Raw genomic sequence first — 25488 nt, forward strand, 5'->3', positions numbered from 1 at the left:
TCATTTCTGCCCTCCAGAAGAGGGCTGTTCAGGTGTGTTCATATGCATATCAAAATTTGGCAATGTATGTCTCTAAGTTCGTGCTCGTCTCACGTTTTTTTTAAGGGTGTGAACTAAAACAATTAGAGGTGGGAGGAATCCAGAATTTCTCGAATCTGAATCTGAATCGGAATGTTCTGCGAATCCACGATCACTTACAAATCTCGAATGTTTCGAATCCTTCCTTTAAATAAAGTTTAGAGAGCCAGGGGGGAAAACACTTCTACTGAAAAGTCTTCTGAAGGAGAATTTGATATCTTTTGAAGTGAAAAAAAGAAAAAAAAGAATCGAAGAAACGAAGAAGAAAAGCTCACTTTCATCACAAAACATACCATATACTGCTTCTTAAAGGGACAGTCGCATCCGGAAGCGTGTTCCGGAACTGTTATGGTCATGTTCCCTGTCGTTCATAATGTACGCCGGCAAATTTTCTCCGCACAAATCCACTTGGTTGACCCAGAAACGATTTTTAAATGTTCGCGCTTCCGGCGCGCACGGCAATCCCCGCAAGGCGCCGACACTGGATGACGTCACCCGGATAAACCAACCATCAGGAGGCGCTCCTTCCCGCCGGAGTTCTGTGTGTGTCTGAGCGTGCGTCTGACCCTTTTTCTTGTCTTGTCGCGTTTGCTTTGAAGCACTTTGAACCACAGCGTGTGCCCAAGGATTTCACGCCGTTGACGTGCGATTTCACAGCCAGGAAACCGGTGCTACGTGCCCGGGTGCACAAAGACTGAATCCCGAGCTTACATTTCACCAACCTCGCAATGGCGAGACGAAACGAAAGTGGGAGGCAGCGATCGCCAGCCACTACTGTGGTGTGGCCCAAGGATTGAATGTTTCACGCGTCTGTTCCTGTCATTTCGCCGACGACGCCTATTTTGATGAAGATGTATTGCAAGTTCGGCTCGGGCTACGGCAGAAACGGAAACTGCTGAAGATTGACGCCGTGCCTACCATATTCGATCAGGAACAAGGGCAGGAACGAGTAACGGAGGTAAGTGACAATCCTGCGTGGTCACAGCTACGCTGCGATGAAAACTATCAGTTGTCACAGTAAACATCATCGCGAACACCTGGCCTCGCCGCCTATTGTAACGTCACAGTCACACCGCCTACTAATGTACACAAATTATTACAATGATTGCAGCATCCTGACGCAATAGTACGCGTACTCTCGAGAAAAAAAGATTGGTGTGTTGTTGCTGTGCTAATTGTCGCCTGTATTATGCAGGAGTAACGTAACCCTCCCACATCACAGCGTTATTCTAATGTTATTGCAGCTAGTGGATGTTTCTACAGTGCATAGTGTAAGCCTGATGGGAGAATTCAGGGATGTGGGAACATCGCAATCTGTGTTTGGCTACGTCCGAGACACTTCACGTTGCATCAGTATTCTACTGCAGCCTTGTTGCTAATTTCTGGCCCTATTTCAGGCGGCAGCAAGCACGTCAACGGAATCAACTGGATTTGGTATGTTTTGTCAAGCCACGTAAATAATATTGCAATTCTTTTTGCACGTCGCACAACATAATGGATACGTACGAGCCCTGAAAATTGTCGAATCCTGTGAAAGGAATCTTGTGTGATGTGGCTGCCAGCGTTTATAACGTAATGTCGACAGGAAAATAACCGTGCCAGTGAAACAGGGACCGCAAAGGGGAAGATTTATTTGCATAGTCATTTTCATGTTTGTTATTGTACCCGCTAGGCCCTCAACGTATTCTTTTCAGTGTTAACACTCAAGGTCATATTTCAGATGCGGAGGTCATGGCTGAAGCAAGTGCTGGGGACCCACTTCACGGCGCCTCACAAGGGTGTTGTTATCCCCTGATTCCAGGAAGAGGAAAACAAAGGACACACACTTGCATAGCGTATTGCATGTTGGCAGATCCATATCTGGGGTACTACCCCAGATATGGATCTGCCAACATGAACCCTCCTAACATCCCTGTGGCAGCATACCTGTAACCATCCAGACTTCACACCACATTAATTTACAATCACAGCACAACATAATAAAATAGCTTAGGTTAATTTGCCTGCCATACATAATGGGAGGCAAATAAACCTAAGCTATTTTGTTATTCCCACTCCGTCATACTCCACTGTACAATAAATTGATACAATTATAGGGTCATTCTTTATTCCCGTCACTACACCGCACTGACAATCTGCACAGAGTTCGAAATATTCACACGTCGGCACTAACTTAGTGCAGTGCGGTCTGGATTTGATGCCAGAGCTAATACCGCCACGTGTAGTAGTTTTTGCTGTACAGACGGGTAGACAGTCTGTTGACTGCAACCGGAGATACAGAGTGACAAGACAAAACATCCCCCACTCTGCAATGACGAAAAGACGAAAATTGCTGCAAGACGAAAATTTTGCTGACATAGGCACACTTCGTGCAAGTGAGCCCTTGGTCATCCCCCTTGCCTCCCATCAGGTTTTCGAGAACACCACACACCTATAGTATGTGTTGGAGGAAAATTTAATATAACGTGGTAATGCATACAAGTGTGAATACGACAATTAGTACAGCAAACAAACAGCAATACATACATACAGCAATACATACAGAAAACTCCACAACTACAAAGAACACAAGTCAGTAAAATCAGTCTATATACAGTTCATTACACGCAACATCTCGGCAAGCGACGTGCAACAACAAGACAGCAGAATATTTACAACAAAATCTCTCACACAAAAGGAATAGAGAATGTACAGCAGCAAGGCATTGACCCAACAATGTGTAATAAAACCGCAACAGAACATGCAACAGCAAGCCTGAAGATATATACAGCGACACCAACAAAAGGAAAGTACATTATGTACAACATTAAGGCATAAGCTAGCCCAAGTATGCGCAGAACCGCAACAGAAAAATCAGGTAATTATTACAAAATAAGGATTATAAACAGCATCTTATGAATTACAATATGTACAGTTAAGGAGGAGCGCCTTCCACGATGACACATCCATCAACGACACGAACGGAGGGATGCGAACACCACAGCCGCTCGAAGGTGGTCTTGCCCAACGCAAACAAGTCCCGCTGCAGGATGTTGATGAGGTTAATACGCAACCGACGCAGTAACAAGAATAACGGCGTGCCACGTCGTCGGTTCGCTACAGCCTGACAGCGTGCCGCCCACAGTATATCCGCACCGCAGGCTGTCACAAGAAGACTGAGTCGATGACCTGACCACCTGCGATCGAAGCTCACAGGGCAGGCGACGTTGGTGTGCCGCCGAACAAGTCCCCAAAAAATCCTTGCGGTGCGGCAATCATAGAGCACATGGCTGTTAGTTTCTGTGTTACCACAGAATGGGCAACTACCCTGGGACACAATGTTCCAAGCGGAGAGGTGGTCACGCGTTGGCTGAATCTCCCATGCGAAGGACCATAGGGTATCATACAGATGTCCAGGAAGCCATGAACGCATTACCGAGGACCATGATATGGGCCTCGGCTGACGCACAGGCCTGCTCGCACCCGTTTCAAGTCCGTGTCGGATCGTTGCTTCAGCAAGTGCACTAGGAGACGATGTCACAACGTGGGGGGGGGGGGGGGAGAATTTGCGACAACTTTCGATGATACGCTTGAACAGCGGCATAGAACCGTAGTGGGGACGCGGCTGCAGGTGCCAGCGGATTATATGCACGTGGCGCAAGATCCGCCACCAGTGGACCCATCCAGTATACGAGCAGCACCTGAGCTGGTGTCGACTCGCCGTTGAGTATACGTGATGTGGTCTTCAATGCGATGCCTCTATTCATGAGGCCGACGTCGGGTAGTGCAACTCCACCTTGAGACATAGGAAGGGAAAGAAGGACACGTGCTACAGGCCTTCGACGTTTTCGCCAAAAGAAGGAGATGATAGCACTGTGAACTCGCGCTACAATGTGGTGCGGCACAATCAGAACATGGCTCAGGTGCCACAGTCGCCCGCAGAACACACTGCGTACAAGGTATGCCCGCTCTCGGTAGGATAGCTCGTGCGGATCTGCTGCTTCACACTTTGAACAGAGTTCTCGCAGTGCTACTGTCCAGTTGTCCTGTGTGGGACCGTTTTTATCAAATAAAACACCTAGGATCTTGACAGTTGCGCTGTACAGCAACGTTGAGGGCCAATGAGAAACTCTGCTTCCAACACACATTAGTTTGGTCTTGCTGTAATTTAGCATTCCTCCTGATAACGAGGCATACTGGTCGTACACGCGGAAGGTCTGAACAACGGACTCGGCATCAGCAGGGAAAACCGTAATGTCGTCCGCGTATGCCGCCACTTTCCATGTCCCAGATGTTGGAAGGGGTAAACCTTGAATGGAGACGTTGGTGTCGATATTCCATAAAAGAGGATCTATGGCTAAGACGAACAAAATGGGCGACAGGGGACAACCTTGACGGACGCCTCTGCCTATTGGGAACTCCTGGGAGAAACGCCGTAGCAAGAAAAGACAGCTTCGATGAATACTATATAGTCTTCTGATGGTGTCGCATATCCACTCCGGGAAGCCGTACACTTGTACTATAACGAAGAGGTAGTTGTGTTCAACTCGGTCAAACGCTTTGGCTTGATCCAATGACAATAGGCCTCCGCCCAGGTTAGAAGACATCACGTAGCGAAGAAGATCCCGTAGACCCGATAGCGTGTCATACATACTTCGACCAGGCACACTGCATGTCTGCGAAGGGTGGACAATTGTTGGGAGTACGCTCTGAACCCTTTGAGCTAGCGCTGACGAGATTTTGTAGTCACAGTTCAAAAGGGTGATTGGGCGCCAATTTTCGGGATCAGCAGGATTCCCACTTTTCTTAGGTAGCACTACGATGTGTCCAAACCCGAAAGAGTCCGGGAACGAACCTTCACTGATACACGCTTGCATGGCTTGAAAGAAAAATTCACGAAGAACAGGCCAGAACGCCACATAAAAATCAGCAGGGAGACCGTCCGGGCCCGGGCTGGTTGCAGGTGCAGCCCTATGTACCGCACCGTCAAGTTCCAATATAGTCAGTGGCCTGGCAAGGGACGTCTGATCCTCTTCCGATAGCACCGGCAATCCAGTTAGGAAGTCACTCCCTTGTGCATTGGCAACTGACGAACTGGTGTACAGACCGCGGAAGAAGTCTTCGAAACCATGAACGACCTCATCCGGATCCTCCGTGGTAGAACCGTCAGAGCGGCGACAACTGTACGGTGGACATACGCTATGTTGCGCATGGCGTGCATAATCAAGGTACCGTGCAACACCAGGACCTGCAAGGGCCTGCGCTCTTACGAAGTCTCACCGTGCTGCACCCGAAGACGATCGAAGCAGGAGGCGGTATCGCTCTTGAAGTGATTCTAAGTACTCTTGCATTACCGGCGTTACCGGTGTCCCCCGTCGCACAATTCTTATTTTCGCAGCAAGACGTCGCAGCGCTGTACTCCGCTCACGAGCGCGCTGCCGACCCAGTGTCTGGAAAAGGTGACGTAACCAGACCTTGAAACTTTCCCATTCTTCCGGGGATGGAGCACGATCCCTTAAATACGTCTCAATTTGTCTTCTGGCTTCGGTCGAAACCTCATCGTCATGGAGTAGTGAGCGGTCAAGCCTCCAGCGCCTGGCCTGGCCAGTCAGAAAACGACTAACATCCAGTGACATTAGAACAGCGCTGTGATCGCTTACGTGAACAGCAAGCTGATCTATGGTGATCATCCGGCATACAGAAACTTGTGAGCGGAGGTGAGCAGGAACATAAAACCGGTCAAGGCGACTAGAAGAGCCCCCGCGAGACCAGGTAGCAGAAAAGAGATTGCCATGCAAGGCTGACCAAGCGTCAATAAGGTTCCGTTGTGCAAGCAAACGCCGCAGTTCTCGCGCACTCCAGGTAGGTCTGCCGCGGCCGGGCCCGCGCACATCACGGTCAGAATCAAAGACACAGTTGAAATCTCCACACAGGATCACGTCAGACTGCAACATGAAGCTTCTTTGCAAATTGTAGAAAAAAGCGTTGGTTTCGCTGGGTCTCGCCGGGGCATAAATGTTAATAAGTCGAAGTTTCCGATGCCCGGCAAAAAAATTGAAGCATATTACTCGGCCCTCGGTGTCGTTGCGCGCAAAACTGTGTGGCAGCAAAGCGGAGTTCAGCACTACCACACCAACTCCACCTTGATGGGATGTGCCAAAACTAAAGAAGGCTCGAACATTGCAAGTCTCTGAAAACTTGACTACGTCTGCATAACCCGAAAAGTGAGTCTCTTGAAGCACGAGCAGATCGCATCTCTGGTTTCGCGCAAGTCGGATCACTTCAGCCTGCTTAACTGGAGCACGGAAACCTTGGACATTGAGCGTCAATATGCGAAGTGCCATTAATGGGAGTAGGATATATTTCACAAGTTTACCACACATTATTGGTCCATTGGTTGCGGGACGATGTCCACGTGAGGAACAGTTCTCGGCTTCTTTCGGGAATGATTGCCTTGCTGTGTAGGTTCGCTGTCACCCGAGGACGACTGGAAACAGTGCTTGCCAGTAGCCCCGGCAACCCCCTGTTCCGCTGCGGCCGCGCTAACGTCTTCCAAAGAGTACAATGAGGTTGTACTTGACGTAACAGAAGGAGATTTAGCGCTCTCCACCAGAGATCCACATGAAGAAGGGGATTGGGGCCGCTTATTTGGGGTCACATGACGATCGTTGTTATCCACTTGCTGAAAGGTAACGGTAAGTTGGCCTTCAGAAGGAACTTCAGAGGCCTCGCGTGTCATGTTGTTCTCCACCACCATGGTACAGCTAGCTTCTTCGTTGTCACAATCCAAGTTGCCAGACAAGGCATCCACCGGAGAGTCGTCTTCGGCCACTGCATCCCCGTCTTTTGAGGTGGAGAGGGCATCGCCGACGGCCTTGTCGATCTTTGAGGCTGCTGCACAGCCCAGCACGGGGAAGTCGGCGTCAGACTTCATGACAGGAGGAGGTGGTGGTTTGGGGCCAGGGTTGGGTTCAACCTGAACACCAGATCGCTCTCCCTTGGCTGCTGCTGAGTACGATTTCCGCATAACGCAATCGACTGTGGCATGTCCATGGCCGCATCGACGACAAGGCGCCTTGCAGCCCACCGTATGGTGCCCGAACATAGCGCACCGGTCACAGCGAGGTGTGTGGCACTCACTTCGAATGTGGCCTTCTGTGCCGCATCTTCCGCATACTTTCTTGCTCCCCTTGTAATCAATCAGGGCACGATTGACACCGACCGTAAGGCAGTTTGGCACAGCCTTCTTCATTTCAAATTTGACTATGCGGGTACCGTTGCGGATCGTCGGACGATCCTTGTACACGGGAAAGGAAAAACCCTTGACTGATCCATAAGGCGCAAGTGCTCGAATAAGCGCATCATCAGGCACATACTCAGGCAGGCGTTTTACGGTGAGATACAGCATTCTTTGTGTAGAAACTGGGACAAGGGGAACTTCGATTTCATGGCAGGTCACCGTGCCAGCCTCGAGAACCGTGTCTCGGGCACGCTGATGCTTCATTGTAACTTGGAAAGACAGCCCAACCTGGTGTTGGATGGAATGTACGTTGTCGTTGCCGACCAGATCACAGACAGCATCCAAGACGCTATCTACAGAAACCCCATCGGGGACGGTAAAATCAAATGCATGGTCTCTGGGAGGCCTTACGGTGAGAAGGGCTGCTTCCGTTGCGGCTGACATAACGCTGGGCCCAGGGGCAGACCACATGGATGGAAGTCAAACCCCAGGGAATGATATAGGCTTAGAAGAGCAGAATAACACACGTCCGAACAAATGGTCGTCGTCGTCGTCCTATAGTATTCTCGAAAACCTCTGATGGGAGGCAAGGGGGATGACCAAGGGCTCACTTGCACAAAGTATGCCTATGTCAGCAAAATTTTCATCTTGCCACTACATGTTTCCAGTTCCAGCCATCAGTATGCACCAGCTTGTCTCTCTTGTCAAGACACCCTTGTTTCGATGGTCCTAACGCTGATAGCCTTGATAGGACGTAGACGGGAACTCCCTCCTGATTGCTTGGACAACGCATCCAGGCCATCTTGTGAATGACGAGTATGCCGTGAATCTCAGGCAGCTGGAAAAGACAACTCCACATGACATTTCTTTTTGTTTAGCATCATATCTTGTGGGCATTTGCACACCTGCCAAATCTCCCGCAGTGTTGGCAAGACAATGGCCAGAACAGACACTACCCCAACCTTGGAGTTCAAAGCCTGTGCATTCCTTCCTTAGTTCCAGGGTCTCCCACATTTTGAATGTGGATGGTTGGCAGATGTGCAACATAGTACAACAAAAAAAATGTTCGCCTCTTTCAGGATGAGATTCCATTCCAACTGCTAACTCCCTCCCAAACCAGCTTCCCTCCAATTTCGGCAAAATCCAATTTCTCCCAAAATACGTTACTCTTACATGCTTCAGTAACATGCTTCCCCCTTCATTGGCACCTCAAGTGCTTGTGTTTTCAGACTTGTAAGACCTTCCTTCAGAGTTTAAAATTCCCACTGGATATCTGCCAATCAATCAGGGATTTGTGTTGACAATCAGGCCATGGCTAACTGGCATAATTGAGAGCATGTCGAGACTAGCTGAGGCGGCTGTGTTGCTTCACTTTTCCTAATGGAATTGTTGGACCAGGATTCTCTGGATTGTTCTACGGCTGTCGTCCACGCTTATGATTTATAGGGGACAAACTTGTGTAGGCCAAAAAGCTGCTGAGAATAGTTGCCCTTTGGTATACAGCCCTTGTCCACTTTAGGTGCGACAATTTGCATAACCAACAACAACCGACTAGCACCCGAGTTTACCCTTCCGAATCTTGATGGGGGGGGGGGGGTCATTTAAACCGAAAAGTTCATTACGGTCGTAATCATATAGCAAACGGGAGAGCACTGCAGCAGACTTACCTGTGGTCCTGGGGATTGAGTCGCCTAAAATGTTGATCTTAGCGGCAGAATTGAGGCTAGAAGCTCTCTACGGAGGCAGATGTCCTTGAGTAATGGGTGTTGTGCAATGCACTGCACGGCGGCACCGTTGCACATTTCTACCACCCTGGCAACAGAATGGCAACACAGGCTCTCGTCGGGCTCCTGTGGATCGCGGACTTCACACAGAAATCTGCCAATTTCAACATTCTAAACTGTTTTGCACATCCGACGGCAACCATGCAAAGAGATACGTCACCTAAAAATGTCATCCCGCGGGTTAGCCGCAGCCACATCTCGTGGATGGTCGGCAAGTTCCAGTGGCATTGGGTCCGTAGAGTATGGGTCATCATCCAGCATTAACTCGTCGCCGCTACCGCAAACATGTTCGTCAGAATCTCCCCCAGACAGAGAAACATCACTCTCGTTTTCCGACTCCATGTTTGCTCCCTTCGCTTCGCGATCGCCAAACCGGCGCGCGGCTCGCATTTGCCCAGAGCGCGCGCTGGTTGGCCTTATCCGGGTGACGTTTCCTCCTACTTTTAGAGAGCAAGGGCACAAGTATTCCCGTTTCTTTTTCATCGGATTGCGCGAAAAGTACGCCGCGGATTGAAATGGTATTTTCGGGCCCACTTCAGTGGTCACTTCGAGCCCAATTCGCATTAGTTTCGAAATTGACCTTGGAGAATGCGACTGTCCCTTTAAATGTAATTTATTTAACATGTTTTCATAGACTACAGGAAATGCGTAACCTCTGGTGTCTGAATTCTTTCCATAAAACTAGAGCTGGGACGAATCCATAATTTTACGAATCCGAAACCGGATCCGAATCCAAGGAAGGTTCTGCGAATCCACGAATCTTACGAATCTCGAATCTTTCGGATCCTTTCTTTAGAAAAAAGTGTAGAAAGAAAAAAAAAAGAAAAGAAAAAAGAATTCTACTGATAAGTGTTTGGAAGCAGAATGTGATATACGTTCGTTTAATTAAAAACAAATTAAAGAATAGTGCAGTCTCAGGAGAAAATATACCCGTATAGTTCTTCTTGAAAGATGAAAGTCACTGAAAAGGTTAGCCAGCTGTAGGACTAACTTTCTAACCTTTTCAGTGACTTTCATCTTTCATCGTTAATTTCTTAGGCAAATTGAGGCTTTGTATGTATTTGTTCCTTCTATGTTGTTCCAGCCTCAGAACATCAGTTCTTTCATAGTTCTTCTTAAACGTAACTTATTTAACCTGTTGTTCAACGACTACAAGAAATACATAAATTCTCGAGTCTGAATTATTTTCATAAAACTAAGCATCTATCAAAAACAAAACCATGATACCTTTAAACTTGTAATGCAACAGTTCCTGCCTCAACTCTTTCAGTCTAGAGCAATGTAAACAAACAAACAAGAAAACATCCGTCGGCCTTTTGACAGACTACGGACGCCAATTTTAAAAAGAAGAAAACAAACTTGGTTGGTGGATTCGAAAGATTCGGTTCGCCGTTTTCGGCACTGGGATTCGGATTCCCGAATCTCGAATCCTTGCCTAAGGTTCGAGGATTTGATTCGCACATCCCTACATAAAACTAAGAAACAATCAAAAGGAAAACCATGTTACTTAGACTTGTAACGCCGGGGCTTTATGCTGTCGTTTTGGCGTGCTCCGGTTCAGGCCAAGCAGGCTTTCGGCGGACTCCGGAAGTGCTAATGCTAAAAAAAAAAAGAAAGAAGAAAAAAGAAGGAAAGCGTGATTGGTAGATTTAAAGGATTCGATTCGCCGTTTTCGGCACTGGGATTCGGATTAGCCCAACCCGGGCTTGATCGCTTCACTGTCGTCACGGTTGTTACGGGCTAACGAGTGGCGGGAAATTGAAAAAGATGGGCACGTGACACGTTGCGCGTGACGTATACCACGCCCTTCACGTATCGCACGAGGAGTGCCGTGCACGTGTTTTATCACGTGCCCTTTTCGACAAGTGCACTGCCCCTCGTGAGCTCGTAACGTGTGCAAGCGATTAAGCCGCTTTCGGCGGACGCCAGAGGTGCCAATTTTAAAAAGAAAAAAACAAACGTGCTTGGTGGATTCGAAAGAATCGATTCGCCGTTCTCGGCACTGGTCCCTGCCTTTCGGAATCTCGAGTCCCTGCCTATGATAGGAGGCTTCGAGGATTCGAATATTCGGTTGGCCCATCTCTAAAAAGAATGTCTGCCTCCAATTTCGCTGTCTCGCATTGCGCGAATACATTAAAAGTAATTATTTCGATGCAGCGTGTAACATTGATGCACCGGTTAAAATGTTTGCCAATGATTGTACATTTTATATAGGAGTCGTATCCATCCGCAACCGAATAGGGCTCAATAATGCACTTCACAACTTTATCGAGTGGTGTGAAAGGTGGCAGATGGAAATTAACACCAACAAAACTGTTGTAATGTATATAGCTCGCAAAAAGTATCCTCTGAATTTCACTGCACCACCAGAGGTAATACACTGGAAGCAGTTGACAAGCATAAGCATCTTGGATTATTATGTACAAAAGAATTGCGTTAGAACGAGCACTTCACAATGGTAAGAGGACCAATGGCTGTGGTGTCTCAAAAGAACTCTTCTTTACGTCACACAAGATACTAAGCTGAAGTCCACAAACAACAACAACTTTATTACAAGATGATGACTGGGGAGTTCCATGGCCAGGGGCGATACTCTACCCCATTGCGGGTGGTGGTGCGGGGAATGAAATAATGAGCCCCTTCGCAATAAGGATCGAAGTCCTATGATATCCAGAAAGGTGAAGACAGCTTTGAGGGCAGAGCGTTGGTGGGCTGGATGTTGTCAGGGATGAAGCAGTTCTGTGAGAGAGAGAGGGCGAGAGTCTAGCTCGTTAAGGGATCCGGAGAGTACGGTTCGGGAAGGTTGGTAGTGTGGGCAATAGAGAAGTTCACTATAGCGAACATGGGAATAGTGAATAGCGAACTTGCGAGTAGAGCACGTGCGAAGTATTTTTCGGGTGTGGAAGGGTGGGGGGTGAGAATTTGTTAGGAGTAGCAGAACAAGTCGGGAGACAGTTTCTCCTTTTTTTCCTTACAAACAAACAAACAATACTAAGCTGAAAGCCTACACAACCTTAGTGCGCCTCATCATGCTAGTACAGTGTCCGTAGGTTTCCGTTCACTCATTAACTGTGTTATAGGTTGGAGCAGTTACAGAAGCGCGCCGTCAGGTTCACTACAACCCACATCAGAGTAAAAGAGAACTTTTGGAGCGCTCGCAACTTCCCCTTCTGTCCATTTTTCTCAATTTTTTGTCTTTCCCATTCACTCCCCTTCTGTCGGAGAAATAAAAAAAAAAGCTCGATTAAAGTTCTTTAAATATTCTTATTTTGTACGAGTTATTATAGAATGGAACGAGTTACCGGACAGTATTGTCACATCCAGAACGGTATGCTCTTTTGTTTCGAACCTCCAATCATATTTGTGTAATCTGTGAATGTTCATTTCAGCAAAGTGTAATGTATTTATTTTAATGTCGTGTGTTTGTTTTTGTTTTGTACGCGGATACATGTTGCCTCTTAATGTATCCACTTCTACCATAACGTGTAAATAAATAAATAAATAATGAATTTTGGGCAACTAGCCGTCCAGTAGTAAGATGAGGTTTTGCCGCAGGATGTGGCCACGCCGCGCAACTCTCCTGCAAAAATGGCATCAGTGCTGTTCTCACAGCATTTAGAAAAACACCCTGCATATGTACACACACTTTACTATCACCATGTTCATTATAATCATTACTACACTCTATTTCGTTAGCCGTTCAAAATATTTTTCAGTTTTAGTCGCGTACACAAAATCTTCCTGGGAAAATCATATATCATAGCTTACAAGACATCCCAAACGCACGACGCACCGATAAGGTACGCGAAGCAAGAGAGCGATCTAAAACCGCCTGGGAATCACGTATTCCCTATGGGTGCGTGGAATATCTAATACCCTGAAAGGAGACGTGGCACTAAAGCCTCAGCACTAAAGAGACGGGTTCTCATGTACGAGAAAAGAAGAGGTTTCAGTAGCGGCAGCCGGTCCCTATAGGACGAGCCATTCGGCTATCTCAGCAGATGGGAAAGGAAAGTAACGGAGTCCTTTGGCAAACCTCTCCTGGTTTTCCCCGCCCAATATACGGGTGTCGTCAAAGAATGCCGTGGAGAACAGGCCGTACGTGGCTCGTTTCCTCGAGTGATGTTTATGCGCGCTCACTCAGGGGGAGAAATCACTTGCGCTGGTCTTCTATATGTTGTGGATAACGGGCACGGGCTTCCTCTGTTCATTTGCTGCGTTCGTAAAGTACGGGCAAACGTGTCGGCAGTTGTGGCCGCTTGAGTTTCCGCCGTTTCGGGGGAATGCAGGAAGAGTACTAAAGAAGCGAGCCATATTGTAATAAATAGGGTGGTCGACAAAAGCGTTATCCTCTCGTCGTACCCAGGAAAAAAGTGTCAGGTGTCAAAACAGTTTGTTGTTGTGTAGTGGGAAATACAACAGGTATGATCCTTTTCAGTTCATTTGAGCCACACAAATCGGAAGATTTCGAAAACGTTATACAATTTAGAGAAACCGTTAAAACCAATACGAAAACAATGGCACACACAAAGGTCGCCCCTGGAAAACGTTGCACGCCGCACAAATGCGCATTCTGGTTGACTGTGAATGGTCCTTTGTGACTGTGAGCGATAGTTGCTAGTTCATTAGCTGGCAGAGTAACCTGCCGTTTCTAGCTCTCTAGATGCCTCCTGAGAAAGTCGTTATCATCTTAAACAAGCCTGATAATTGGAATAGTTCGTACATATTCATACCAGATAAGCGCAAAGAGACGAGGACGAGACCAGACAAGGACAAGCGCTCGTCCTTGTTTGGTCTTGTCCTCGTCTGTGCTCATCTGCGCGTCATGTAGTAATGCTAATATGGGGGTGTTGCGTCATACGACCTGGGAGACAGCTACTCTGAATCAGTTGCATGCGAAGGTACTAATTACTTTAGTAGTGCTTCCTTGTGTAATGTTTACCAGGCTTCCGATCGCTTGTTGTCTTAGCCCTTGGCCTTAGACCTTGGTCTGGCAAACCTTTCCTTTCAATAAATATATATCCCCCCTCAACTGGTTAGTCCCCCAGCAACTTCCGCAAGTCTAACTGACGGATGTACAGTCGGTCCTGGACTGCGCGAAGGTTACGTCGATGTAAATTGTATCAAGAGCAGCGACACAAGATTATTTGCTGTACGTGCGGCAACTACGCGAATTCACCTTAATTATCTTATAAAAGACGCACAAAAGAGGCAGGTCCAGTCGAACGCAATGCCCCGAGGTTCTGTTGGCGATGTGTAGGGGTTGAGGTACGAAGAGATATGGTATGGTCAGTCCTAACCAGGAGGCTCTACTCTCCTCCGGCCAGCCGCATCCGTTTGCATATGTCGTCATATAGTTTGCCAAGCATTCTCTTTTGTATTGTTGACTCTATGAGATGAGCCACAGAAGATGACGTCTTATCTAAGAAAAGACCTTCCCGGAACAGCACCGCAAGCGGTACTGCCCCGACGACCGTTTTATGAGCCGCGCATTCCAAGACACGGCCCACCCGGGGGTGGACCGCGTTGTCAAAGGGACGTCAGAACCCGTGAAATACACGTGTCACACGCTCTCTAACTGGTTGTCGATAAATGCATCAGGGTCTGCTGCTTCGTGTCCATGAAACACAAAATGAGTGGTGATTCTACGTAGGACGATGCATGGGCTTGCAAATGTCGAAGGCAGGCTACTGTTGAAGTGTCGACTTGGTTAAAGCGGAAGCACTTGGCTTAGCTAGCAAAGCCTTTCTAAGCTCTTGGGGTGCATAGCTAGCTAAACTCTAAGAGACCAGTTCCCGTGGCATAGGGGTTAAGATCATCGCTTTCCATGTCGGTGACACGGGTTCGAATCCTGTCACCGTCCGGGTTTTCCGAAGACTTTCCCAACGAATGTCAGTTCCCCCGCAAGTCGGCCCAGGACGCACACTAACCCCCCTGTTCCCCACTCCTTCCTGCTGTCCACGCCTGTACGCCACTCATGCCCACAGTTGCTTCGCGGCGCTAGCACGGAAATAAAAAAGCTCCAAGAGTCTAGATAGTTAAGATGTTCACTCTTGCAAATGCAGGTTGCACTGCATCAGTGAAACTAGTGTTCCGTGAATTTCGGGAGCAAGCCTTTTTTTTTTTGGGGGGGGGGTCAATGCACCCAATAAACACCCTTCTTTTGGGTGTAACATGTGACACCCCTGTTACACCCATTATTGAGGTGTAGCATTTACACCCATAAGGATGTGAGTTATCTAACACTCATTTTACACTCATAGGCGCGTAAATAAATTTACTGTGTAGTTTCGGGTTCTTCAAGAATAGGTAGGGCCCTGTGTTTTAGGGTTAAACGTGGTAAACACGTCTTTACCCCCGACTTGCACCGTTTAGGGTAAAACGCGAAAATGTGTGTGTGTGTGTGTGTGTGTGTGTGTGAGAGAGAGAGAGGGGCGGGGGGGGGGTAATGGCAGGATCGGCTCGCCGTTGTTGGCCATACAGAAGTGGACGTCGTCACCACTATACCCAAAAATGAACTTGGCAATGTGCCATTTCAGTCACCAATACGGGCACTGGAAAACAGTAAGCTTTGAGCGCAGTTGTTCCACATGTGATGTTCCTCTGAAATGCGGGAAGCGCTTTTTTTTTAAGTTTAAAGTTTTGGCCCGAAGATCTACTTTTCACCCGATGTCACCCGATTTTACCCTCTTTTACCGCGCCTCAAATAAAACCCGATTGCTACTCCGATTTAAAAAAACTATAACAAAATCAAACCTAAAAACACAGGGCTGTAACAATAGCCGGAAGCTCCAACGCCTGGGACAGGGTTCGCTCTCACTGGCCGTGCTTCTCGGCTCCGTCGCACGCCAGCAGCAGGGAGCCGTTACAAGGGCTCTCCTGCAATACCTACAGGACACCCAGCTGAGGGTTACGCTGGAACCTGAGAACCGCGGCCCTGGGCGCTCGCCTCCACAGCGACGAAGCCGGCCGTTTCTTTTTCTTTTTGGCTCCACCAGGGCGTAGCAAGCCGACATAGGTCTGGCTGACCTCTCCCTGCGTGGACGCCACCTTCTGTTCATTAAACATATATACCCCCCCCCCCCCCGAAAGCTCTGCCGTCGGTCTCCTACAAACAGCGTGCCTCTCTGCTCTCGATCCCACCGATGTAAGACAGTCAGCACCCGTGGTGAGGAGACAGAAATCAACGACCGAGGACCAATTGATGTCATACGCCTGGTTAGACTGGGCACCCCACAGTGTCACGCCTCTCAAAACTGGAATTTTTGAGACATTTCCTGGTCACATAGGGAAACAATATCTAAGGAGAATGCAACTATAGGTGAGACACTTTTAGACTGCAGTGACAGAAATTCGGTAGGACTTCCAAGATACGAGATTTAACCCGTACCGGCACTTTAATGCGAGTTGCAGCTTGCGTTCTTTGCACGTTCTCATGCGTTCCTTGGTGTTCTGGACTTCTGCATTGCAAAGGGTACTTGGAGTACAGGAGACAGCCATGAAGATCAAACTGAAATTTCGAAAAGTGCCTCCGCGTGAAGGACAAGAAAACAGTTTAATCTGGTTTCCTACAAGAAATAAAATGTAATGGCGCTGATGAAGTGGGCTGGCGACGTAGCGAAGGCTGGCGAACGGAAAAAGCCGGTGGACACAGGGACCTCAGAAATCATATTCATGATCACAGTAAATGCTGCAACTTGGTGTCTGTAAAACATACAAATACAAAATGTTTGATCGCAGACCCTGGATTCCATGACATACGTCACGTCAGAAGGTCTGCTGTCCAGCCGGACCAAGGCTGCCTGGAGATGCTATCGATTGTGATAATATCGTCGGCAACAAGCTGATGTCTGCGTCCCCAACAGAACCACACATTCGACCAGTTAGGGGGTTCGCCTTCCTAAGTCCATTTGGAACGAGCGCGGACGGTGGCGCCCCTCCCGCGGCGGCGGATCGAACTGCGTAGTGTAGATGCAACGCCGTTCGCCAGCTTGCCAACGCACGTTTGGTTGAGTTTCATAATGGTGTTCAGCGGAGGGACAGCCCCATGAATGTTGCCTGTCCTGAAGCGTGGCTAGACAGAGTCAAATGAACATTAAATTCGTAATGAGTATGTTCCTGTTTAAATATATGCGCGCTAGAAAGGTGCGCGTGTGATGAAGTGCTGTTACGGACGGACTTTGCCTTCCAGTTTCCCTATCGATGCCCACGCCAGCTTACAGATGCGGATATTTTTGTGTAAAAACAGCCTACTTATCGGTCTTGAGCGCCGTGTCACAATTATTTGTTTGTCGTGCTTGGTTACCGTCAGTGTATTATGTTTGATTACAATTATTTGGTGTAGTGCAGAATTACTCAGACCAATCCGGTTGCTCATGGGCACCGTAAAGTTTGAACTGAATTGAAAGATAAAAAGCGGGGCGTCATAGAATGAGTGCAAGGTGTAACAATACATTTGAGGATCGTGGACATTAGCAGCTACACTCTGAGCGGAGTAACCTCTAGTCAATGTAAGAAAATTGCAATTTTTTACCCATCTATCACTGATGGGCACTGCGTTACTTTTAACGTGGAAACCTCTATAGAGGTTACAGTGCTGCTCTCTATTCATAGGTCACAGCCCGTTCATGCTCCTCCCATTTTAGAAGTCCCATTCTTCCAGCTGTTTTTCTTTTAGCATGATGCTGTGTATGGACCACAAGTTGACATTGTGCAAGGCTGATAGACTTTTATTTCAGAGAAATGTAATACAGTGCACTGTATATGGCTCCAATAACAAATACAACTCTCTGGCTTTACGTATGAAATACGTTACACTTATATGAATATTAGTTACCACGTGTAGGATGGGGTCCAGATAAGTCTCTCTGCGGTCAGAGATGGTTAATTCCAAAAGTCATTCTCCCTATGTCATCATCAAGATTCTGGTGTGGAGGGAGTGCCTGCATTACGAGAGGCAGAGTAGAAGGGAGCCAAACTAACAATTAGAAATTACCGTAAATACATACCTTCAGCTCTGCCACAGCAGATTCGTTTGACACAATCTCCTCGGTAAGCGCAGGTGCAGGTGGACGTCCTGCAGCAGCGTTCTTTCTGTGTCGCCTTACTTTTCGTGCATTATATAATCTCTTCATGAAAACGCTCTAAAGGTAATAAAGTTGCATGAGATATGTGCAGACCATGTACATGGGAAAATATCCAACTGCCGCTCTAAGCAAGGCAATCATCATGAATTTAGCGTGGGTACTCACAGGAACTTCAGTTCTCTTGTTGTACATCTTCAAGCGTGGTGGCGCGTTCTCCCGTCGCAAGTAAGGGTATTTTTCGGAGAGAGCATCACCCAAACGCCTGTCTGTCCACCTCGCCTCTCCTTTTGAACACCCCTCTATGAGGTGATTCTCAGTGCATTTGTAAAACAAGTTCACTGCTGCACTGAGTAAAAGGTTAATCTAGATTGTCCAATGCTTACTCCAAAAACATGGCGGCTTCATCCCTGAGTTGCCCGGATATTTCTATATGTTTTTCCTCAGACATTTTCCCATTCAGTACCGGTTGCACCATATGAGAAAATTATGGAAGTTGTCGAGTGACCATTTCTTTAACGGCTGGAAGAAAAGAAACAGTGAGCGCAAACATGGTATTGGAACGCAGCATACATTGCTCCAACATTCGGCGATATACGCAAATATGCACAGAATGGAAATATTTATGAATGTACACGGGCACTATTTTCTTTGATGAATACGAAGTTTCTTTAACAGCGTGGTGCACACATTTCATTGTTCATTCACTGTATTGGCCAGGCAGACACCTTTTGGAGATGCTATATAAGAATCCAGAAACTATATAACTATGTCGTAAGTTTGCAGAAGTACGGGGGTGATCCAGCTGGCAATCCACTCATCTAACACTTTTTTGCATTTTACACGTACATTTTGCAATCGTTGTCCCTTGCAATGTGTGTGCTGCAACAAACCCGTAGTTCGAACAGCAGCAGCGAGATTTCTCGCAGCACAAAATCGAAATCATTTGAAGATAGCATCAGTTGAATCGCTTACCAATTTCACTTAATTTGTTGTGCCAACCGGGACAGTGATTTCAGTATACGCACTTGACTTGACGGGCGGACGCATCGACGATGTACTGCTTGCATTCGTCGTATTCCTTGGATCTTTCTCTTGGTATGCCCCAAATATTTTTGTTTCATAAAGCCATCGACAGGGGAACAGCGCAAGACTGTGGAAACCGCGGGTTGCTGAAGCCTGCGCGTCTGGCCTTGACCGCGCGTGCCAGGCGAAGATATGGGAGAGAGGTAAAGAGCGAGCGCACTGTAGAAGTAACACCTCCACTGAAGAGGTAACATTACAGAAGTTACGACAGTCTAACCAGTCTAACCTTGTGTCTCGCGCTGGGTTACTTCTATGAACGAGCCTGTAACCACCACAATTCATTTTTACCTATAAATTCGGCGTTACTTCTTCAATCTTTCTAGTTTTACTACTAAATACAGGTAACATGCCTCTAAAAGTTACCATAAAGGTAACCAGGTTAAGAGTGTAGTACAGAGTTATTCAATACAGATAAACTTTCGAATGGTAATAATGGTACTGTTAACAGTTTTCATCATTTTTCATTTATACAAATAACGACAGGTCTGCAATTGTGTGAGGTGCAAGCTTGATCGCCTCCTTTAGCACTATAGTGACAGTCCTCAAGGAGCTGCATATTGCATACATTGAACGCTGTCATCAGTGATCATATGTGGCTATCTTGTGCGTGCGTAGTAGTTTCGTTCCGGACGTCAACAGGAACTTGTATGTGTTCGTGTTTGTTTGTTTCATTAATATTATTATTGTTATATTGTACAGTGTGATGTCCAAGTCCATGAACTACTCTGCAGTGGAAACCATACAGCAGTGTAACACCTTTATTCCTACATAACTAGCTGAACTAGCTGGAGATATGTGACTGATGTGATACAAGTATTCTTCAAGTGTGAGACCTAATCTGTATCCTGCGACAACGGCAAAGCACTACGAAGATCGATAGCACAATAAACGAAATCGCCCAAAAACATATCTGACAGTGCAGCGCAATGACGATTTTCTCACGCCGGCTTTTTGATGGAGGCTTGTCGAGCATTCGTGGGTAGATTTCTTGACGGCACAATATTTCGTTCCTGAAAACAACGTTTCGGATCTGGACGGGAAACCAAGAGCACCGTATTGTCGCAGTTTTCTGTCCACCCAGTAGTACCTTACCCTTTTATTTCATTCCGACGTACGTTTCGGGGAAACACTCCGAACATGCCTCATAGTGCACCAATTTTTCTGGCGCTTGCTTTCCGTTTCGCAGCTTGATTACCAAGATAATCATAATATTATAAACTTTTCATGTTTCGGCTAGTTCTGGAAGTTCATTCCAAGTGTAGCTGATGACGATTTGCAATTAAAAACAGCGCAATGCTGTATAAACACGACCAAACGCGGTCACTACAGCAGACACGCATCCCGTTGTTTCCACACTACCGACGGATCACGCGACTTTTAGACCGCCCCCTGTAGATCGCGCTCGCCGCCAATAGAAGTCTGCTTTTGGGCACATCTTGGGTGGAACAGCTCGGTGAGCGGCCTCTGAAGAGATGGTGGTAAGGTAAGAGTCAACTCAGGACAGTGGCTCATTCAGAATTCCAAACATGGGGGTGTAGCAAAAAATGAGGGCACTATCTTAACGTACCATTACCGGCATGTCAGTACAGATGAAATAGCAAGGGTCACCTTGTAAGGGGAGCACAGGTAAGTAAATTGAAGCTGTCGCTAAACATTTCCGATGTGTTTCGGTTGTAGAGGGGTCTGAATGAATCGCTGACTCAGGGTCAACCTGGCGTAGAAGGGAGGATCAAGCCTCACCAACACGCCACTGTTAACCACCATTAACCATGCAGTTGGAGGCACTGAAATGTCAGCGTGCACTTAGCGTCAGACTTGTTGTTAAGGGAAAATTTATCATGAACGTAATACAGAAGCGGTCCTCAACACACACTAATTTGATGGCTACACTAAAGGACTATATACGGCACGCAAAACACAGGCAATATATACACACTATATACATCTAAATTTCATCAGTTATATAGTCTGTAGGCTATACTATGTCAAAGTGTGAAAGTACAAAGAGAAATATTTATACGACGTACACTATGTACAGTCAAGGTGGGTCTCCCACGATGGATATGTGGCCGTCCTGCTTACAAACTGAGGGGTGTGCTCCCCATAGCCTGTCGAAACGATTACGTCCGAGCACGAGTAGTTCCCGCTGCAGGAAGTTCGTCACATTCACGCGCAAGCGTCGCAGCAACAAGAACAACGGGGCGCGATTCCGACGTTGTGCCACCGCCTTAGAGCGCGCTGTCCACAATATGTCGGCGCTCACGCAAGCAGCTCACACAAGCAGTCACAAGAACACTAAGGCGGTGAGACGGACGGCGACAGTCGAATGACATAGGGCAAACGATATTTGTGTGACGACGAACAAGACACCAAAAGATCCTCGCCGTGTGGCATTCGTAGAGCACATGATTGTTCATCTCGACGTGTGCACAATATGGACAAGTGTTTGTCGACACCAGGTTCCACAAGAAGAGATGGTCGCGTGTGGGCAGGATGTCCCAGGTAAACCACCACATCACATCATGCAGGGGGCCAGGGAGCCACGAGCCGACCAGCACCGACCATGACAGCACGCTAGGAGAAGACAGCAAATGGCTTGGTAGAATAGAGGACAGCTTCCGGTAATAGAAGTGCACGACTGCATGAAACTGTGGAGGTGACGCAGCCGATGGAGCCACTGGGTCATAGCCATGCGCAACAAGATCCGGTGCGAGGCGGCCCATACAGTAGAGGAACAAAACTTGAGTTGGCAACGGCTCGCTATTTAGAACACGAAGCGCAGTTCTCATAGCGATTCCTCTGCTCATACGACCAATGCCAGGAAGTGACACTCCTCCACGCGAAGCAGGGATAGACAGCAAGATCCGGCCAATTGGCCTGCTTCCTCCAGAGGAACGAGAGCATCGTACAGTGCAGCCTCGCGATTATCTGGTGTGGTGCGATTAACACGTGGCTCAGGTGCCATACGCGCCCACAGAAAACAGTTCGCAGTAAGTAGGCGCGTTCCAGATACGAGAGGTCGAAGGGAATAAAACGCCAAGAATCTTGAGAGAGGTGGCACTACGCAGAGGCAGGCTTACATTAGAAGCGCTGCCCCCAAGCTGCATTAATTTTGTTTTATCTTGATTCAACATGCCGCCGGACAGTGCAGCATACTCATCATACACGTGTAGAGCCTCTGCCACTGATGCTATATCACTGAGAAGCACGGTAACATCATCCGCGTAGGCTGTTACTTTCCATTCGACGGACGCTGGAAGGGGTGAACCACGAACGCGAACGTTGGTGTCAATATTCCACAATAGTGGGCCTATCGCCAAGAAGATTGGGGATAGAGGACACCCCTGTCGGACACCCCTCGCTACTGGGAACTGATGAGAGCGGGAACTGACGATAACCTTTGCAGGAGATAGAGGCAGCTGCGATGGTTGCTATACAGGCGTCCGATGATGCTGAGTATCCCATCCGGAAACCCACACGCCCGAAGTACATAAATGAGGTAAGAATGAGCTGCCCTGCCAAACGCTTTTGCTTGGTCCAGTGATAAGGGGTATCCACCTGGATGAGTAGATGACACAAAACGAAGGATATCCCGTAGGCCGGACAACGTGTCGTACATGCATCTACCTGGTACACTGGACAACTGCGAGGGATGACTGATTGACGGGAGCACGACCTGGATCTTTTGGCCCAAAGCAGGCGTCAGGATTCTATAGTCGGCATTCAGAAGGGTGATTGGGCGCCAGTTTTCTGGTTCCGCAGGATCCCCGTTGTTTTTGGGAAGCAGCACGATATGTCCCAGGCCAAACGATTCGGTGAAAGCATTGCCGCTTATACATGCTTGCAAAACTTGAAAGAAGAAACGACGAATGACAGGCCAGAATGTCGCGTAAAATTCGGGAGGAAGGCCGTCTGGGCCGGTACTAGTGCCCGAAGCTGCTCTGCGCACAGCGCAGTCAAGCTCACGTATTGTTAACGGTCTCTCAAGGAGTGGTTGATCGACCTCAGACAGAACCGGCAATCCAGTGAAAAAATGACTTCCATGGGCTCTGTTGACTGGAGTACACGCGTAAAGCCTGCTGAAAGAAGTTTATCAAATCCGCTGACGACCTCATTTGGATCTTCTGTAGTAGAGGAATTAGGGAGACGGAAAGAGTGGGGTATTTGAGAGCACTGGTTATGATGCACAGAGTGCAGGAAACTTGCAACACCATGGCCTACAACTGACTGATCTCGGGTGTACTCCTTTCGAGCAGCACCGGGCGGCGAGTGAAGGAGTCGGCGGTGCCGGTCCTGGAGCGTTTCGAGGTTCTCTTGCATAAGTGGCGTTAGCGGAGCGCCTCGTAGTATAATCAGGGATATACTACAAGGATATAAGCAGGGAGCTCCGTCCACGGGCACATTTACGGCCCAAGTTCTGGAAAAGGGATCGAGCCCAAACCTTGAAGTTTTCCCACTGTTCCGGCGATGGAGAACGACCATTGAGGTATTCCGCTATTTTAGTCCTGGCCTCTGCTACAATATCATCATCAAAGAGCAGTGAGGTATCTAGCTTCCATCGCGTAGCTAGCGTCTAGCTTCCATGGCCAGTCAGAAACTGGCTGACGTCCAAGGTGAGCAAGACTGCGCAGTGATCTCTCACATGGACGGCATGCTGATCTGTGGCGACGACCCTGCACACCAATACCAGTATTCACCAGTCAACTTAAACCATTGGTTTAGTGACGTCGGGTTTAAATCGATCACGTGATCTCTCCGGCTATGAAGCGCCATCCAAAGGGTTGACCACAACGCATGCGCATTATTCACATTGTCACGCGACGGTTGAGGGGAGGGAGAAAGTAGCAGACGACAGGAGCGCGAAGGAGGGAAGGCTCCTGCTTTTTTTTTTTTTTTTGTTATGAGGTTGTTACGGAAGAAAAGTTGAGATGGCGCTGCTGCAGGTGGTTGCGGATCAGGGTATCGGTAATCGGTGGTTAGATCTACCTCTTTACGTGTTAATGACAAGCTCCGCGAGATATTGTTGTTATGGTCGCTAAAAAGGTGTACATAGTCAGCGTTTGCAATGTTATTTGAAAAACAGAAGTAGGTATCCTCGCGGAGGTGATCGTTGTGCTATTGTCAGTATTTGGTCGTCGATTGTGGTTGCGTGTAATAATTTCATCCGCATCGACCATCGCTTATTTATCGTCTGTTGTGCGATATGTGTGGTGAACTGCAACAATCAAGATTGCCTCTCGATTGCGGGAGCATTCCAGCAGCGTCCTTTATACGCTTTCGAGCCTGGTGTCATGAGCGCAACGTGTGTGCAAGTGTTTGATGACTGCGGGCTATGTAAACAGAAAGAAAGTTGATGCAAGGATGGCCTTATGCTGCATGGGACTCCCACACGCACAACTTTTACGGTGTTATTGTTTTGAGAAATCGACGTGATACTTTCAACGTGTCACAAACCTGCAACGCGTTAGAGTATCTCTTTGCTGGCTGTGTTTCTTTGGAGCTCGACTGATACGGAAGACGTACTCAGGGTGCTGCCTTGTTTGCGTCGTCGTCCTGTGTGTGTGTGTCTGTGCATTTCGTTTGTTTGTTTAGCTCTGTTTTCGTCATGTTACCCAGGGCGTCCTTGCTTGTGAGCGTGGAAGTGTCGTGACCCCCTGTCAGTGTGGTGCGTTGCTGTGCTTAACTCTGACCTCTTTTACTTCTGCATTTCAGCATATCAGATTATTGCAGAAATCACTAAGCACTAAATTGATTGTTCTGTTCAGCCCACAAAGATTCATCGTTATGTTGTGACTGTCTCATTTTCACGTTCATGTTCAAATTTCACGAAATAGGAACATACCTAATGTATATATTTGTCATTACAGTTACTGAGCATATTTGTCATTTGATATGATGCATTCGACATTGTTAAAATAAATGGCCACACTTTGGTGCCAGCACACTACGTCTGAACCATTCAGGATTTGTAGTTTAATGAGACCATGTACACAAAATACAGATGTTAAAATGAACCAAATATATCATAAAGAAGGAGGTGTTATACCTGTTTCACAAGTGGTGTTCAAAGGATAGAGCAAACAGGAATGGACCAAAGAAAGCACATACAACAGCTGCAACATCAGCTACAAATAAGCCTGTGCTGTTATTTTGTTCAATAATTGCATTGTGCTTATTTCTTCAACTTCATATATTATTGAGGTAACACTTTTATGCAACTGGTTTGGGACTTACACAT

The sequence above is a fragment of the Ornithodoros turicata genome, chromosome 2 (assembly GCF_037126465.1).
Source record: "Ornithodoros turicata isolate Travis chromosome 2, ASM3712646v1, whole genome shotgun sequence".
NCBI classification, from domain to species: domain Eukaryota; kingdom Metazoa; phylum Arthropoda; class Arachnida; order Ixodida; family Argasidae; genus Ornithodoros; species Ornithodoros turicata.